The 6,503-nt window shown below is 42.4% G+C and overlaps 1 pseudogene; it reads right to left on the bottom strand.

The window, feature by feature from the left end:
- Positions 1-1,990: 1,990 nt before the first annotated feature.
- Positions 1,991-2,831, bottom strand: LOC122099923 (annotated as a pseudogene).
- Positions 2,832-6,503: the final 3,672 nt, after the last annotated feature.

Raw genomic sequence — 6,503 nt, 5'->3', positions numbered from 1 at the left:
GGGCATCTGCGTTGTGTACATTTCTTGTCACTGTGAATTGAGCAGCAAGGAACATGGTTGTACAAATGTCCTTGCCATTTTCTAATTTCTCCACTTCCCCACCAACATTTGTTGTCTGAATTCAAGATATTTGGATAAGATGGTATCTCAGGATTACTTTGATTTATATTTTCTTTATGACCAGGGATGATGAACCTTTCCTGATATGTTTCTTTGCCATTCTTCCTTCTTCTTCTGAGAAGTCTCTCCTTAGCTCCTCTGCCCATTTGGTGATTGGTTTATTAGTTTTGGGAGGGGTAGTTTCCTGAGATCCATGTATACATTGAAAATTAGCCCTTTGTCAGATATATTGCAGGTAAATATCTTTTCCCAATTTGTTAGCTGTCTTTTTAGTTTAGTGGCTATGTCCCTAGCCTGTTTATGTTTTTTCCTTTGATGTAGTCCCATTTGTTGTGTCTCTCTCCTATCTGTTGTGCCCCTGGGATTTTATTCAGGAAGTTCCTGCCAGTACCTATAAGTTCTTTTTTTAAATTATTATTTTAATGGTAAAAACTTTATTTACTTTTATAAATATATCGCAAGACAAAACTTTTCAAAAATACTTTCCCCCCCAAAAATTAAAAAAATAAAGGAAAGTTTTTAATAGGTAGGCAGACTATCTTGAGACCTCTTTTTGTTCTTAAGGAGAGCAGTGTAGGGCAGGACAATTGCCACACACCAAACACTGCCATGGGTTTGGCCTTGGGGAGAGAAAAGCTCCACCTGGACTGAGTGTCCTCTCCTGGTCACAGCCATAGTTACACCTTCTAGTATCTATAACACTATCTAGGATTATCTAGTATGGATCCTATTATCGTTGGGCTATGCTGTATACAATGTTAACCATTGAGAACATCTCTCTCTCTCTCTGCATATATGTGTGAATTATAAAGTATAATTTGGACTCCAAGTTCAACAAACACAAGTTATTCTCTATGAGTTCCCAGTGTCCCTATGAGGCTCTCTCAACAAGCTGTTCATCTTTCCTGTTTAGATAATATTAAACACCATTGTTTTGTTAGGTCAAGAATGAAGATGAGGGGTGAAAATAAACTTTTGCCTTTAAATAGCTTATTATCCTCAACCCCAAACTAGGAGTTAAATTAGAAATCATTTTGTTGTTGTTGTCTCCAAAGCGATTACTCCATTACTGGTGAGGCATGTGAGGTGTGGGGTACACTCCCAGCTTCCCCCATGCCCTGCTGGACCAGTCAAGACAACCCTGGGCCTTCCACTGGGCTCCATCCTTGAAAAGCTGCCTGATGGAGGGAGGTCAGAAAGATCTGCATTTACAAGTTTCCCAGAATGTGCTAGAACATTTTTGGTCAGTTTTGTAGAACTTTCTTGGTCAGTTAAAATTCCACCTCAATCTCTCCAGTATTTTCCAAGCAGATCAAGTCACTTGCAGATAATAAAGAAGCTTTGTGGCCTAGGGGTCCAGGCCTTGGAATCAAAGATAGGACCAGGATGGCCAGGGGTCTTGTGTATGGTAGAGATGGCCAGGTGGCCTGAGTTTCTGACTTTCCTGTTCTCCATGAGGCCTGAGCAGGGTGGAGGGCAATGAGGAGGTGTCTTCTACAATAGCCACTGAAGTGAGGGAGGCAGAAGGTCAGCTGTTCCAGTGGGCAGATGTGGAGAGGATTCTAGAAGGGGATCAAGTCTGCTCCTTTCGGCAGGAGTGTTATTTTTACAGAAAGCAACAGAGAAATTAATTTTATTTTCTGACTACTGAAAAGTGGAAATATGCTCAAGTTTACCATTTAAAGGAACAATAGACATTTCAAATATCTCTGTCTAAACTTTGGTTTTCTTAAAAAAACACACACAAAAAAACAGTTCATCACAAAAAGAAATATAAGTTGAGGCTGTAGCCAGGTGGTTTTCTGTCCGTTGCAGTCTTTTGTGCAAAGTAAAGCGTATTGGAGCTCCAATTTAACTGATGCTGTGGGGTTTACTGGCTCTGCATGCTGAGGTAGTGCTAGTCATGCATGCCCTTGCTGTCGAAGCCTGGGAGGGGCTGACCATACTTGTCCACGCACCAGCAGAAGCCCCGCTTTCTGCCTTTGGAGGGGTGACACTGCTTCTTATAAAGTCCTTTCTTGTCGCAGTTCGGGATGTGCACACCCCTGGGACTCAGCACATTGAGGAACTTCAGGTGATTCAGGGTATCTTCCATCTCTCTAAGGCAGGGACCATATTCTGTCTCCCGTTTGGACTCTGAGAAGAAGTTCTGGGTGTCCGTGCTCTGGGACTCATAGTCGACTTTGTAGCCCTGGCAGTCCTTCGCGTGACCTTTCTTGATGGTGTCCAGCTTTGCGTGAATGGAATGGAACTTGGAGTCAGGCACCCTATGTGTGCTCAGCGGGGCAGGTTCCCCCTGTCTTGGTCCTCCTCCGACTCACTAGCATTTCCTGAGGTGGAGGGCATCAGCAACAGGTAGGCGCTCAGGTGGCCTGGGACGTTGGAGTTGGCGCAGAACCCGGAGCCGTAGAGCAGCACCCGAATCGGAGCGGTTCAGCCGGTGGCAGCTGCAGCTGAGCCCTCAGTTGCCGGGTTCGGTGTAGACACGGCATGGCTGGCCCTCCCGCAGTGCTCATGTCAGACAGCAGCCACAGCCTGGCTCGCACACCAGCTTGGAGCACGCGGGCGTGGCAGGCGGAGGTGTGCACTGGGCCAAGGAGTTCGCATCACAGGGCTCTCAGCGCACGACGGGGCCGAGTTACCGGTGGCCCGCGGAGCAGGGCCAGGGCAGTGAGCAGAGCTGCCCAGAGCATGGGGCGCACCTGATGCATGGCGCCCATCGCAGTGGCCAAATGGAGTAAGCGGTTATCGGGTCGAGGCACGTGGTGCGAGATTGCGGGATCTGGAGCACAACTACCGGTGCTCAGCATGCAGCTGCCCAGCTCGCACCTCAGTACCTATAAGTTCTAATATCACCCTTATTCTGTCTTATAGTAGATTGACTGATTTTAATGTAGTTAATCCATTTTGAGTTGATGTTAGTGCAAGCAGAGATCCAATTCTAGTTTTCTGTCTATGGATGTCCAGTTTTCCCAACACCAATAGTTGAAAAGGCTATGATGTGTGTGTATGTGGTGTGTGTGTGTGTGTGTGTGTGTGTGTGTGTGTGTGTGTATGTGTGTGTGTGTGTGTTTGTAGGTCGTGGGGCTTGAACTCTAGGCCATGGAGCTACCCCTCAGCATTTCATCTCCAGGCTAGTACTTGAACCAATATTCCACTTCCCATTTTTTGTGGTTTATTGGAGCTAAGAGTCTCATGGACTTCCCTGTCCCTGCTGGCTTTCAAAAACCATCCTCAGATCTCAGCCTCTGAGTAGCTAGAATTAAAGGCATGAGCCACAGGGACCCAGTAAGGCTATGTTTTTTTCACATTACATCATTCTCTCTTTTGTCGAATATCAGATGATTGTAAGTATGTAGTTTTATTTCTGAGTCTTTTCATCTTTTTTAATATGTTTTTATTGTAAAAATAATGTACAAAGGGGTTACAGTTACATAAGTTAGGTAATGAGTTCATTTTGTCTCAAGCATTGTTACCTCCTCATTTGTTTTTCCCCTACCATCCCTACCCTTCCACCTCCACAACTATTCCATTCCATCCCCCCTCCCCACTCCCTGCCTAAATTGTAAAGTTCGTTTTTGAACATAGTGTCTTGATCTCATTGTTAAAATGGGTCAAACTGTATCCCTAGTTAATCATTTGGTTTTTTCCCCTTCACCTCCCAAAGCTAGAGAAATGTATATACAAGATACAGGGCACCAACATCAAAGAAACAAAAAAACCCACATAACTTAGGTTACAAGATTGGGTGAAAGAATGATGACTGTTGACTTAATTTGATAAATATTATGTAGTTTTTTAATGGTAAGGCTTATTAACTCAAAGGGGGAGCATAAACATTCAGAATAATGGAATGTGGCTACTATTCATTTGATGTGTGTGTATAGATTATGATTAATAAAAATATATCTATTAATTCCCAGTGGTAGACTGCTATGCTAACTGGGAGGAGACTTTGGTAATGCCAGGGGTTTGAATACTGGTAATGAAGCAGAATATGAGGGGAGAGCATTTGCTAAGGATGTAACTTCCTAGGCTCATACCAAATACATTGAAGTAGAATGCTAAGTGATGATCGACTGAGCACAAAATTTTATTTGTTGACATCTTTGTTTTGTGAAGTCCAGGGATTTGAACCTAGACCCTGGGTGTTGTCCCTTAATTTTTTTCTCAAGGCTAGTGTTCTACCAGTTGAACCACAGCTTCATGTCTATAATTTTGGTGGTTAATTGGAGATCAGTCTTTCCAAATTTCCTCTTTGGGCTTGCTTCAAACCTGATCCTCAGGTATCAGCCTCCCGAGTAGCTAGCATTCCAGTTGTGAGCCACCAGAGCCTGGCTAGAATCACATTTTAAAAGTATTCTCTAGGTGAATCAGATGTGTCTACTATTTGAGCACTTTGGTTCCAGTGGGTCATGTCAGATTTAGAATAACAGAATTTTTCTTCTTGTAACCCGCAGCATCCAATACCTATATAATTTATTCCGATCTTCATGTCTGATCTTTTTTTCTTTGTTGTACCTTTTTTTCTTACTTCACAAGCAAGCGTGTCAGTGAGGTTTTCCTTTTCTGAAGCAAGTTACGTCCTTTCCCTTCACTGAGGGATGTACTTGCTGTTCCTATTGCCTGGAGTATCTGCTTCTAGGTAATTGCATGGATGATGGCTCTCAGATTAACTATCTCCTCCTCAGGGATATGTCCTCACATACCCACTGTGAAGTTGTTGCCACAAAACTACCAATGTCATGCCTCTGATTTATAGAAATTATCATTATGATTTCTGGTTTTCTTTTCAGCATGAAATTGATGAGGAGAGAGCCACATTCACTTGTTTCTCCAACACCTATAATAGTGCCTGGTCCTTAGTGCTCAGGAGCCTTGCATGGGGATCAGCCTTCTCCAGCTCAATTTTTCCTAGCTTCTGGTCAGGACAGCTCTTGAAGCTGATGTCTGGTGGCTAGCAGTCATTCCCTCTAGTTCTTTGTGCCTTTCTGTGTTGCTTAGTCCACCTCAGGGCAAGATCAGTGCCTGACACCTATTTGCTGCTATGGAAAGATGGCTATGTCATCATACAAGTTATGGGCATTGTTTTGTGAAGCTGTGTGAGGAGACACATCACCACACAAGTTCTCCAAGGCAAGTGTCTCCCATGCCCAGGAGTGCATTCCACAACTCAGCATCCAAACTATCACTTACTCCCTGATGCATTCAGTGTATATTCCCATTTCCATTAAAAAAAGAAAAATTCAAGATATGCCTTTGATGATTTGTCCTTGAATTACTGAAACAAAGTATATAATTTGGGGGCTGGAAAGGTGGCTCAGTGGTAGAGTGCTTGCCTTGCATGAATGAGGCCCTGGGTTCGATTCCTCAGCACCACATAAGCAAAAAGAATATAAGCCGGAAGTGGCGCTGTGGCTCAAGTGGTAGAGTGCTAGCCTTGAGCTGAAGAGCTGAGGGATAGCGCCCAGGCCCAGAGTTCAAGCTGACAACTGGACCCCCCCCCCAAAAAAGTATATAATTTTATGTATTTGTAAGTCTTTGTCCATCTCTCTTGAGCCCTGGGCGTATTTCTATGTGTTTGCAGCTTGGGAAGGGAAATAAGGTTTAATTCAGGATAGTCAAGAACATTTTGGGAAGGAATGCCAACTTTCTATCTGATGTTCTAGAGATGGCCATCTTGGCACAGGAACTGAGTAGACTGTCATAGCATAAAAGGCTTGTCCTGATTTCTACTGACTTTCCTCTGGGGTCACAGAGTGTGATCTTACTGCATACGTGTTTCTTGGCTACACTCGAGGGACCAGGTCTCCTCTGAAACTCTAATGGCATAGGGGTAAGAGAAATAAAACTCAGAACCCAGCTTCCCACATCACTAAGATTACAGGCCTGAGTCTCATATACTAACTCATAACTGCCTTTTTATACATTGTGTAGCCTGTGTCATTATATTCACCTCATAGACAGATATACAAATATATGTTTATATTTATTCATTATTTATAATCAATGTTATATCTAGAAACACAAAAATATATATTCATATAATTATAATCAAAGTTATATTACCACTTTCCCCAATAATGTTTTACACTAATAATATGTGAAAAAAATACTTAAGATTGAAAAGGTTAAAAGCCCTTGTATTATGAAAAATCATATTCGATCTTATATATCATATAATATACTATATAAAATTTAATGAATATAACATGTATTACCATATAACTGATTTAATTGCATCATGATTTTGTTTGTCCATCTATATAAGCCTTCTTTCTTCTATTGATAATGGCTTATACTTTCCAGTGTCGATATTTCCTATGTATTTTGTCAAATATATTCAGCACTAAGTAGAATTTTTATGTCAATGGAACCGAATT

Source organism: Dipodomys spectabilis, unplaced genomic scaffold (genome assembly GCF_019054845.1).
Source record: "Dipodomys spectabilis isolate Male_0828 unplaced genomic scaffold, ASM1905484v1 ptg000547l, whole genome shotgun sequence".
Lineage (NCBI taxonomy): Eukaryota > Metazoa > Chordata > Mammalia > Rodentia > Heteromyidae > Dipodomys > Dipodomys spectabilis.
The sequence above is the reverse complement of the archived record's forward strand: the minus strand, read 5'-3'. Positions and strand labels throughout refer to the sequence as shown.